Below are 12598 nucleotides of genomic sequence, written 5' to 3' on the forward strand. Positions count from 1 at the left end.
GTTGGGAAGGACATGTGGTCCAACTGATAGTGGTTCAAATGGATTATCCGAACTCTCCTAAAGCTCCCTCAGGTTTGGTTCAGGTTTGTAGGAATTCAGATGTCCAACCTAGTCCGCAGACGTTTGCTGAACTGCATTGGAGGGCAAAAAGTGTCTGTACCGCGTGGTTCAAACGTTCAAGGGTGATTTGGTGCACATCGTTTCCAAACTAGGTTCAGAGCCAGCTCTTTTCAGTTTACTTTGCAACTTATGGTCAAAATAAGCTAAAGCTAGACATAACTTGAAATTTCTCTCCAGCTTAATTTCTAAGCCCGTCCAAATAATAGTTGGTAGAAAAAAACTACAAGAGAAGTGCTTCTAGAGCTTCTCCGTTAGGGCTGGAATTCGAGCCGAGTCGAGCCAGCTCGGCTCGACTTGCTAAAGCTCGTTTCGTTAACGAGCTAGCTCGACTCGACTCGTTACTATAACGAGCTCAAATCCAAGATTGGCTCGACTCATATAACTCGCGAGCTGGCTCGTTTAGCTTGTTAAGCTCGTTAAGGATATGAACATAAAACCTTACGAATATGAAAAAAATTATTACTTGGGAATGTATAATGTACATATTAAATATGTACAATGTTCACAAAAAATTGTAAGCATGTATGAGCATCACTTACAATTGTTAGTATCATCAATGGTGCAGGCGCAGCGCCGACGCCGTCACAATTTATAGGATAAAGAAACAAGGAAGACATGAGGGAAATCGACCGCCTATAACTTCGCTAGGAATAGAAATGGAATGAGAGAAATCTTCGTGTGCGATGTGTGAGTCTTGTGGGCAGTTGGGCCTTGTGTTGTGCGCCTGGGACACCGAGAGCTTGGCTAATCTTTTGTACCGAGCCTAACGAGTTACACGAGTACTCGTGAGATCGTCTCGTTTAACTTAGTCTGTAAATGATCTTAAACTAGAGCTCGGCTCGACTCGTTATTCTTCGAGTTCGAGTCGATTCGAGCCGAGTCATGAGCTACTCGTTTAGCTCGCGAGCTTCGAGCTTTTCTTCCAGCCCTATTCTCCGTAATTCAAACCCTTCCATAAAAAAAAGATAATGTTTCCCTCTTTTTAGGAAAAAAATGCTACCGCATAACCCTTCGTGCTCGAATAGAAAACCACATGCGCAATTGCTTCCCCTTTGCTCCAACACCAACTACTACTACGCCTAACTCCACTTAATTAACCCCAAGGGACAATTGAAGTACTTTCTAGTTTGATGTGGAAGTATTGAGTGTTCAAGCCCTAAGGAGCAAATGGATAAGCCTCATATTCTATCAAGTTATATATGGTTGTGTGAATTTCTTTGGTACTCTACTCGTTTTAATAAATGGTTGTCTACATTGCTTGATGCATAGGCTAGGGGTAATCCTCCTTTTTGAAAAAAGAAAAAAATCAAGTTATATATGGCACTTACTAAACCTTCTATGCAGTTTTAATGTCGACTTTTTTAGAAATCAACTTGCTATGAGTTTTTGTAACTCGTAGGTGGAAGTCAATTAAATTTAGGTTGTGTTATCAATTAGTTTGCAAGTAAATAAAGAGTAGTATCCAATGGCAAGTGTTCTAGGAACTTAACTATTTTCTTATAAAGTGTTTGTCTTTCTTATAGATTGTGGGCAAAGTCTAGAGGCAATGACATCTAGATGTTCTACCTATGTAATTTCTCTCTAATATCACCTTAAGACCCTCTCACAACGTCAGTACAGGGTACCAAACGTATCAATAATTTTTGAAGTTATCATGCCTATTTCTTATCAATTTTGTGCGATATTTATATTTTATTTGTATAACCTACTAATTATCAGCTAAAACCAATTTTTATGTTTCAATTTATCGATGCATGATGTTCCCAAACTCAAAAAAGTGAAACTTCATGTAAATTATTCATGAAAGAGAGCAGGGCCCACAGGTACCCCATGGCCTTTGGTGGCATGCCCTTAGCTATATGCATCAAACCCTTCCATGATTTATCTTGCAATTTCCTACCTCTTCCATTTTGTGAACCGAGGTGAAACTCGTCTGCAACCCTGCGTATGTATACTGGCTGGGGGGCTATTCACCTCCATCTCACTAAGATATCATCCTCCGATGCTCCCCGGGTTTGTAGTTGTAGTTATGTAGCATGCCGTCTCTCTATCCTTCAATAGAAATATCACATGAGTGGGTTTTTTCCACAAGGGGTTTTCCACTTAAAAATCTTTATTACTGTGTGATGAATAATTATTTTATGATCAGATCAATGATGGTTTATTGAATAATTTATAGATGCATATTGTTGTCATATTCATTAGTCTATTCGTTGACTTGGTTAGATGAAAGGTCAGTAGATGGACTTGTGTACATTATGTGGAGTAGATCCCTAATTGTGACGAACTATCAGCAGCAACGAGAGGAAAAGCTTAGACGGATTTACTGCACTATTTATAAAAGGTTCCTTGACTTGTTATCAACCGTACCACAGTTTGTGAGATGGATTCTTTCAACGATATGACATCTTGTTTAATGGAATTCCCTATTTTGCTTCTTAGTTTGGGTTCATTCATGAGGGTTTTGGGCACCTTGGGTGAAGTATTAGCTATAAGATGGGCCATTCATTGGTGTACCAGATTTAGGAACGTATTATATCTATATAACATGATTCTTATTTATGATGGTACTTACATGATTTTTCCATTGATCATTAAACTTATCTATGCTTATGTTTACGTGTCACTGATGTTATGAGAAATCCAATTAATAAAGCGACCATGTTTGCCTACAAAAACTTCACCTTTGGTTTTCTTCCTACAAAATAAAATCGAGCTGCTTCACTGTTCTGAAATCAGCTCAGTATTAGAAACATTAGGTTACCACGGGAGCACTATTGTAAACTGACCAGAATTAGCGGTATTTTGTGTTAGAAGTGTGTGCACGCGCTAGTTGATTGGAGTTTGGAGAATAGGTACCAAGAATTTGGCATTGATAGATACTACCTCTGTTCCTAAATATAAGACATTTCATCATTTTAAATTAAACCAACGGGACATCTTATACTTAGAAACAGAGGATGTATTACCGCGGCAGCAGCTATCCCATGGGCAACGACTAAATTGGTGCCTTATGATAAAACACTTAATAGAAGAAATTGTAGTTGAAGACAACCCACTCAATTTTTTCCCCTCTCTCTCGGAAAAAAAAAGTGCGTGCATGTTCCACTTTCGTTGGTTACAAACATGCAGGCAAACTACACCATAGTTCATAGTAGGTCGAATGAACTTGATCGTACATATACATCATACTACCAACACATCATCCTGTCAAAGTGTCAACCCAATCAATCCCCCTCCAGATGGGAAAGGGAGAGTCACCTGAAAACGAATATGCTTGTTACTAATATAATCACTGCCCCTGATATAATGCAGTTGAACCGTATATTTATACCTGTTACAATAAGACACATCTTCTCTTTCACTCGTGAATGGAGAAATTAATTAGAAAAAATAGTTCTGTATTCTGCTTTTGTGGGATTTTCTTAATCTAATTATCAATTGTCAAGGCGGTATAAAGAAATCCACAAGTAGCAAAATTACATCCAGCTTCATAGATCACCGATCAACTACTGCAAGCAATGGAGCGGGCCGAAGGCGTGCCACCATCATCGCCCCACCCTCACATGAGCCGGACAAACCTTATTGTAGTAAACAGTCAGCGAAAAAAATCGAATTCTTTCAAGCCCCAAAAAATATAGAAACAATCTTTACCTATCTGTATCTGTATCTGTATCTGTATCTAATATTAAAGGAAGGATTGTTTCTCCAACTTTTTTGGTTTACGATGGGACCCAGATTAATTTTCGTCCGTCGGACGAGTCGTTTCTCGTTCGTCCCGATTACTTTCTTCAAAAAAAACGCACGACGCACAGAGAGGAGTCGCGATGGGCCGGCCCATTAGCGGATGCCGTACAAACAGCTCGCCCACTGGAAAAAGTAGCCGGACAAATCTTGTTGTAGTAAACAGTCAGCAAAAAAAATCAAATTCTTTCAAGCCCCAAAAATATAGAAACAATCTCTACCTATCTGTATCTTTTATATCTTTCCCTACTAATAAAGCACGGAGTGCTTCTGCCCGTCCGTCGTCGCTGGCGTTTTGCGAAAAAGCCCCTCGGTTTCAGGAAATCAACCCGCAGTCCAAAAATAAGTCATAAGTCAATCGAACCGGTACAGGTGAGATAAAAAACAACCGCTCGACCCTGCCTCCTAATCCTATCTCCAACTCCAGCGCTCCAGCCCCGCGGCCGCGCGCCGCCTCCCCAATCCCATCGCTCCGCCGCCTTCCATCTCCCATCGTCCTCCACCTCCAGCCATCCCTAGCGTAGTCCACCTTCTCTTCTCTACCTTCCTAGCCAGGTCGGCGCACCTAATGGTGCTGGTGTCAAGGAGCGCAGCTGCAGCGAGGGGCTGCACGGCAAGGGAGTTGGGGAGGAGGAGAGTCGCGGCGAGGGCAGCGGCGAGCACGATGAGCGGCAAGAAGAGCCTGCCATGCCGCGCCAGGAGGAGGGTGACGTCCTTCCAAGGGCGACCGCCGAAGTTGGGCTGCCGCCTCGCTTCTTCAGTCATCAGTCGTTCAGATGGGCCTGCCAGGACCTGCACCCTTCTCATGCCTGTGCTAAAATTTCAAATATCTATTAATAGTCCCACCCTGCTCTTTTACATGAAATCTTACGAACTTATATACACTCATGCGTTGCAAGATCAACAAGCCAAAAAAGAGAGGATGAGAGGTGCCTGCCGCATGTATTATGCGTCACCAATCAAAAATGAACAAAAGGAGGAGAGGCGCATAATGGAAAGAAAGGTCTCAATTAAATTGCCAGTCATGGAAAAGAACAGTGTTGGGGGCATTCACCGGAGCCAGCATGGCCGGCCGCCAGATCTGGCGAGCAACCGAGCCACTGCACACCGGCTCCGTTGCCCGCAGCCACCCACCGGGGTGAGCTACACCACCACGGCACGGGGACTCCGCCCCGGCCCCCGTGCACCGACGAGCACGCCGCCACCACCCCAGCTGTTGCAGCAAACACGCCGGCGCGGCCAGCCGGCTGGCTAGCCACCGCGGGCGAGAAGAGGAGAGCATCGCTTGGCTGGTGTTAGTGGATGGAGAAGAGAAGGACGAGCTACTTTGGGCGATTAGGTAGCAGAAGGAGGAAGATGGGGGGCGGAGTGGCGCCGGAGTGATGGATAAGAGGAGCGGCGTTGTGTGGATAGGAAGGGGGCACGCAGTGGGCCGTCGGTGGGGATATTTCTGGGTGTGCATGTTGCTTTTTTTTTTAATCAAAACTGTATGAACAGGAACTCTGGAAGCTGCTGGATGCGGCATCCAGGCGGCTGGAACGGGACCAGAATGTGGTGTGCATGCACGTGCCTTCATACTGGGATTGATGTACTACTACTAACCAGACCAAGATGAGTAGTAAGTACTGTGGTATTTATGTTGATTCAAGTTTAAGGTAGTCTGCTGACTCGAATTGTTCAGAGCTATTCATCGGTGTATATCAATCAAGGGACCCGTGTTGTTATGTTTGATTGTGCTTTAGTCTTGTTGGAGGATTCAAAAAAATTGTACAATTTTGGTCGTTTTTCGTTTATACTTTCGCTATTTTCATCCACAAATTTTAATTTTGAATTGTCCTTTTCATCCGAGATTTTCCGAAAAAAGTTCAAAATTCGCCCATTTCGTTCAAGGGCAGTAAAATTTACAAAACGAAACATAAAACCTTGGCTGCATGCTATGCGTGCTAGCACCGATTACAATTCTTTTTTCCTGATGAGCACAAATTATAATTACTTGCTGTTGTTTGTTGTTATTGTTATAATTTAATATTCATGCTTGCCAGATCTTAGGAATACATTATCAGATAGGCTAACTAAAAGTGAGTGATTATTGGAAAGAAATCATTCTTAAGGTAGAAGATATTAGGGGCTCACTGTTACTTGTTGATCATCAAGATATTCCTTAAGTCTGAATGTCATCGATGTCGTTGGTGAGATACGCAAGAGAGAGGAGGGATGAATAGTAGAGAGACCGTGACAATGGTGCAGCTTGCTCGCGTACTATTTCGCCCCACACGCCAATTGGGAGGGAGGAGCTCTTGCCTTTAGGACGTGAAAACTGAAAAGGACACGAACACCGTCCATAGCTGGATAAGGGTTAGGCGATGTTGTACTAATATATATACACACAGATTAGGGCACACACGGGAAACTCAAAAAATGTGTTTCATGTCCGACTTATGAATTATCCTTTTGATTACACCTTTTGTGGTATATAAATTATTACAACATCACATATTTAATTTATTGGGTTAGGACGTGTGTGTTTTTTCTCCCGTTGCAACGCACGGGCATTTTTGCTAGTAATATTAAAAGAAGGATTGTTTCTCCAACTTTTTTGGTTTACGATGGGACCCAGATTAGTTTTCGTCCGTCGGACGAGTCGTTTCTCGTTCGTCCCGATTACTTTCTTCAAAAAAACCGCACGACGCACAGAGAGGAGTCGCGATGGGCCGGCCCATTAGCGGATGCCGTACAAACAGCTCGCCCAGTGAAAAGAGTCAAAGAAATAAATTAAGTGTTAGGCGATGTTGGATAAGGGTTAGGCGATGTTGTACTAATATATATACACACAGATTAGGGCACACACGGGAAACTCAAAAAATGTGTTTCATGTCCGACTTATGAATTATCCTTTTGATTACACCTTTTGTGGTATATAAATTATTACAACATCACATATTTAATTTATTGGGTTAGGACGTGTGTGTTTTTTCTCCCGTTGCAACGCACGGGCATTTTTGCTAGTAATATTAAAAGAAGGATTGTTTCTCCAACTTTTTTGGTTTACGATGGGACCCAGATTAGTTTTCGTCCGTCGGACGAGTCGTTTCTCGTTCGTCCCGATTACTTTCTTCAAAAAAACCGCACGACGCACAGAGAGGAGTCGCGATGGGCCGGCCCATTAGCGGATGCCGTACAAACAGCTCGCCCAGTGAAAAGAGTCAAAGAAATAAATTAAGTGACGTGAGGACTTGAACCTGGGCGCTCACGCTGGACGCATCAGCATGCTAGCCACTGGACTAGGCACTACAATATGTCTAAGTTGCAGCGTGACATGCTAAATTAGATAAGAGCCGCACCAGATAATAAAAGGAAATATTTTTTTTGGAAAAAGTAGATATATTTTAGAACGCGAATATTTTAGCAAATTTCTAAACAAAAAATTTAAACTCGAGCATATTTTTCACGAAGAACTATATTTTTATTTTTAATTTTTTTGAAACCTGAACATTTTTTGAAAACTAGAAGGTACTATAGAGAACATTGTTCCAAATTTGAGACCATTTTCTAAAAACACAAATATTTTCTGAAATTTGAGTTTCAGAAGGCAAACATTTTTTCAAAATATGAAAGACCATTTTCTAAAAACACAAATATTTTTTGAAATTTGAGTTTCAAAAGGCAAACATTTTTTTCAAAATATGAACAGTTTTTTAAAACTGGGAAGTATTGTATCTAACACTTTTTAATCTGTACCAACTAATAAAGCAAGGCGCGGTTCTCTGAATTTTCAGTCTGTCAATCACATAGGATTTTTCATCCGTCTTGCACAAGGAGCACACACAAGTGAAAGAAAAAACCCCTTTTGTTCTCAGGTGAAAGAAAAACGCTTAGCGTTTTTTATTCCTCAGTGTGCTTGTTTTTTTTTGAATGTCTCACTTGGCCTCAGTCTGCGTTGTGGTCCAGCGAAGACGGCCCAAGGAAAAAAATATTAGTTCCTGTTTGGAATCAAACTGGCGACCTCCCTCCTCGTCCATGTAAATTCATCGCAACCGATTGAGCTAGATCAATGTTTGTGTTTAGGTGAAGGTTGTTTTGTCTATTCAATAGTCTCACCTTGGTTGCTTATAGATAATCCCTTTACTTGATATACATATTTTAGTTTTTAGGTGAAGTTTTTAGGTAAGGAACGATGTGACAAAAATAATAAAGGAGGGAAATTTAGTTGAGACAACTACATGTCAAATGACATGAGACCTGACAAAGGAATGAAAGAACTAGGAGAGAGAGAAATAAAAAGGAAGAAGAGAGAAAAATTTAGGGCTAGGAAGAGAACTAGACCTGATATGGAAGGAAGAAGATAACTTTTTTTTACATCCGCTCAGTGACACCCGTCATAATGCATGAAGAGTCCAACTAAGGATTAACGGTCTATCTAATACAAACTACTCAATTTACATGATAACACGGACATATATTAGGTGTAGTGACTTTCCCTATTATATTAGCTAGATGTAAAAAAATTGTGTTCAAATCTCTTGATCTCGTCGGGCACGAAGGATGCTCAACGATCCAGCTATTGGACCTGTCCAACATTGGTTAGTGACAACTGGTACCGCGATCACTGGCGACGAGGACAACATAAAGGACAAGCGGAAACATGGTTCTGATGTCATATTCAAATGAAGGATATGGACCTAAGGGTGAGGTATTAGTCAAGTTTTTATGCCAGTGGCATAAAGGGTGGGGCCTTTAGGCATGTTCAATGGATAAGAGGGTGTGGCCGTGTGGGGGTTGTTTTTTCCGTTGCAACGCACGGGCATGTTTGCTAGTCCTAATAAACCAGCGATCGCTTCTGGTTGTACGCCGTCCGTATTTTTGCAAAAACGCCCCTCGGTTTATTTGAAATAAACCCGGAGTGCAAGTTAGAAAACACCTGGGCCAAAGCCAGTCGGGTGCCGCCTGTATGCCGCACCCGCAGCCACGCGCCCGAGGCCGAGCTCCCGAGCGCGCCGCCGCCTCGACCTCGCGACCCGCCGGCGACCGGATCCTCGCCGGAGATGAGTGCCGCCGTCCCCTGCTCCCTCCTCTCTCCCTCTGTCTCCTCTCACCTTGCTCATCCCCCGATCTCTCTGTCCCCCAGAACGAAAGGAGCATGCCATGGCCTCGGATCCGCGCCGCCGTCGCCGGAGAACCTCGTCCGCCACCGGTTCTTCGACCACAACTACCGGATCAAGTTGCCCCGCCTCTGATCTACCCGTTCCCGGCCACCCCAACCTCGCCTCGTCATCGGGCGCGCAGAGAGACGGCCATGGCCGCCTGATTCCCGAGCGCCGCCGGCCAAGGTATTGGAGGGGTGGTTCTGGAGCACAAGCTGCGGCGAGTTGTGCGCTATGTGACAGAGGAGACCGCCGAGATCTTGCAAGGGTGGTTCCGGAGCGAAGTGGGATGTGTGTCGGGTGAAGGACGCCCTTGTGGCGAACGGCGCTAGGTGCTATCAGCTGGGAAGGCTTCGGACCGGACCATGGATGGTGCAGCGGGTGAGAGTTGGGGCAGACGGCGAGTGTGGTGGATGCCGATGCCGCCTAGGTTCTGTTGATATCGACATGGAGGATACATAGAGTTTGCTGACTCTATTTCTGTGTTGGCCCTTGAGAGGGAAACCAAGGCAAAATTCAGCCAATTTCAGGTGCATATATATATCTATCCCATGGGTTTGAGTCCCTAGCTAACTTGGAGCATTGCACGTATTGTTAAATATAGTTAGTTTCTTTAGTTTACTCGCAATAATTGTGATAAGCAGAGCAGATACGTGCTTGATTTTATTTTGATACGTAGCTGGCATGATGTGATTTACTAAGTATTAATTTGGAAAAACTAGGCCTGGAGATAATATGCCTCCCCGTTTTCTGAGGATAGTGACTTGTGCAGTGATCAAATTCAATAGGTTTATATGATAAGCTTCTTCATCTATGTTAATTTTTACCTCCGTTTATAGAACTCTGGTTGTGTTAACAGCTTGAGACGTCCTTAAAGACCTTGTGGTTGATTTCCATGTCTGCATGATAATTGCTTGCTGAAATAACTGGTCCTTCAGCTGTACACTGTAGTTAGGGAAATCCATAATCTTCATATACTTAAAGCATGACATTTACCTGGAGATAGTGTGCCTCCCTGTTTTGTGCAACAATCGATTGTGGTGATATACTGTGGCCAAATTGAATGAGCTTATACGATTAACTTCTTCATCCACATTTTCAGTTTGGTTTATGGAAATTGAACTACTGTCGTGTTAACACACTCAGCCAGGGCGTCGCCGCACTCTATCAGCCTCGTGGGGCTTGCAGGTTAAGTAGGTTGCGCCCACTCCATCAGGATGTCCTCCCCACTGTTAGTGTTAACTGATTAATCATGCACATCCATTGAAGCAAAGATTCAGACAAATGTTTGATTCACTATAATTAATCAATCAGTAAAAGACCAATTGCTTAATCCTACTAGCTAGACACTCCATCCATCCAATCCAGTGAGTTTAAATTGATTAATCCTGCACATCCTTAAATTATGAAGAGTAATGAAAATATTTTGGTGTTGGAGGAGCAGCCAGCAAGTGCAGTTTCTATGGAGAACACTGATTTGCGACCTCAGCTCAGCCATATTGAATAAATTGATTACTCTATGAAATAGGAGTTAGCCCATAATAGTAATGCCACTCCAATATTGGAGGAAGTGTCGATTGAGCTGAGAAAATTACTTGACGATGAAAGGAACGGCTTGCTTCAAAATTTGCAAAATAACTTCTCCAAGCTCTCAGTAGAGAAGCAATAATGTGACTCCCAGGTGCCACTCTGAGAGAAAAGCTGGAGATGCTTTGGCAATGGCAAAATAATAAGTAATTGCTACAGACGCCAGCCAGGTGTTCATCTGCCTATTTGATTACTGTTTTCTGCTCTTAATAATGCTTCCGTTTTCTCTATTTTAGAACCCTTCTTTTGTACTCCTACAGATAGCAGATGAAAGGACAAGGGTGAAAAAGTCAAGCTATTGGAGAGGTCAATTGAGGAGATCAGAAGTACTTTATGTGCTCTCAAAAGTAGCTTTACTCAGTTTGAGTGGATTTTGTGGCCTAACTTCCAGACTAGCATTTTGGAAGAAGTTAGAATTTATGTTAATACGACTTTAGTTTAGCCTGACTGAAATAAGGGGCAATACTTAATTTTGTAATGTATGTATGTGTGTACTTTGCTGTTTGCTCAAATCTACATCTTAAGAGCATCTCCAACAGCCGCGCTTCGCGCCGCGCGCAAAAAACCTGTTTGCGGCGCGCGCTTCGGCTGGTTTAGCGTGGCTGCCAACGCTGGCTCGAGCAGCCGCGCTATAATGCAGCGCACGCGCGTCGCTCCAGCAGCGCGCAAAAATACAGCGCGCGCGACTCGCCGGGCATTTTAACATATATGATATTTTGGACACAGAATGAGTTTGAAACATTCATCAAAATGCAATGAACATGTGAAATTTGACACAAACAAGTTGATGAATAAAAGTTCATGCCCACAAGTTCAAAATCATGCCCACAAGTTCATCCTACCAAGTTAAAATGCAAATTAAAGTTCAAGACATAAATGAAAGACACATCAATCATCTTCCTCGTCTTCGTCCTCATCTTCCGAAGACGATTCTTCCGCCTCCGAAGATGAATCTTCCTTCCTAACCTCATCAGGCACCGCATCACGTGAAGCTCCGACGGTGTTGGCTAGATCTTCAACGGCATCTTCATGACAATGCCCTCACCCTCTTCGTCCACCCCAAACTCATGGTCTTCGAAATGGATGTCATTGGTTTGAGACCAATGTGAATTGTTGGACACAACACCCATAGTTGACATGTATGCATCATCGTTGAGACTACAAAGTTTTTTGAACAATGCAAATAAGTTATTTATATGTGAGATGCATTGAAAAAATAACAAGAAAAGAAAAGTTGGAATTTTTTTCACCTTGGGGGCATTTCGTCGAACACGTGGTGCGAGTCGGCGGCCGGCTCAATGAGTGAGCTCGCCGGTGCTTCGGTAGCCGCCGCGGCCGTCGAATGCCCTGCAAGCTTCTTTCCCCTCGCCTTCGTGCTGCCGGAGCCGTCCGCCGTCTTGTTCTTCTACGCGGATGTTTTGCCCTTCTTCGGCCCCGCCGCATTGGGGACCTTCGACGGTGCGGCGGCGGCATGGGACGGCGCCGGCGCGACGCCACCCATCGCCGTGGTCATCCGCGGCGGCAAGAAGAGGCTGCGCGCGAGGCCGACGCTCAGCGGAGCTCCGACGGTGGCGACACCAACGCTCCCCGCGCTAAGGTTTCCGGCGGCGGCGGAGGCGGGGGGAGGGGGGTCGCGGCTGTACAACGGGTGAGCGGGGTGCCGGTGTGCGCGTCCATGGGTGGCAGGGCGCCGGTGCCGGCGCGAGCGCTCGAGTATGCCGCGCGTGGTAGCGGGCGTCCGAAATACACCGTGTTGGATAGTGCTTCCGACCGCGCGCCCAACTCGTTATAGCGCGCGCGCCGTTTTTGCGCGCCCGCTGGAGCGACCCGTCGCGTTGCGCGCGCGCTAAAACAGACTAATTTGCGGCGCGGCGCTAGTTTAGCGCGGCTGTTGGAGATGCTCTAATACTGCCCTATTTTCTGGGATTCAAATTTTCAGGCTGGAATCAACAAGCCCACATAATCTTCAGTCTTCCACAATTATGTTTTGCTTCATGTTCTTTGAT

The 12598-nt window shown here is 44.2% G+C and overlaps 1 long non-coding RNA gene across 1 annotated transcript; it reads left to right on the forward strand.

Moving 5' to 3' along the window:
* The first annotated feature begins 8797 nt into the window (after positions 1–8797).
* Positions 8798–11074, forward strand: LOC119349244. The gene is made up of 2 exons (XR_005169296.1): positions 8798–10762; positions 10853–11074. It is a non-coding gene; the product is annotated as an uncharacterized LOC119349244 (long non-coding RNA).
* The last annotated feature ends 1524 nt before the right edge of the window (positions 11075–12598 follow it).

The sequence above is a fragment of the Triticum dicoccoides genome, chromosome 1B (assembly GCF_002162155.2).
Source record: "Triticum dicoccoides isolate Atlit2015 ecotype Zavitan chromosome 1B, WEW_v2.0, whole genome shotgun sequence".
NCBI classification, from domain to species: Eukaryota; Viridiplantae; Streptophyta; class Magnoliopsida; order Poales; family Poaceae; genus Triticum; species Triticum dicoccoides.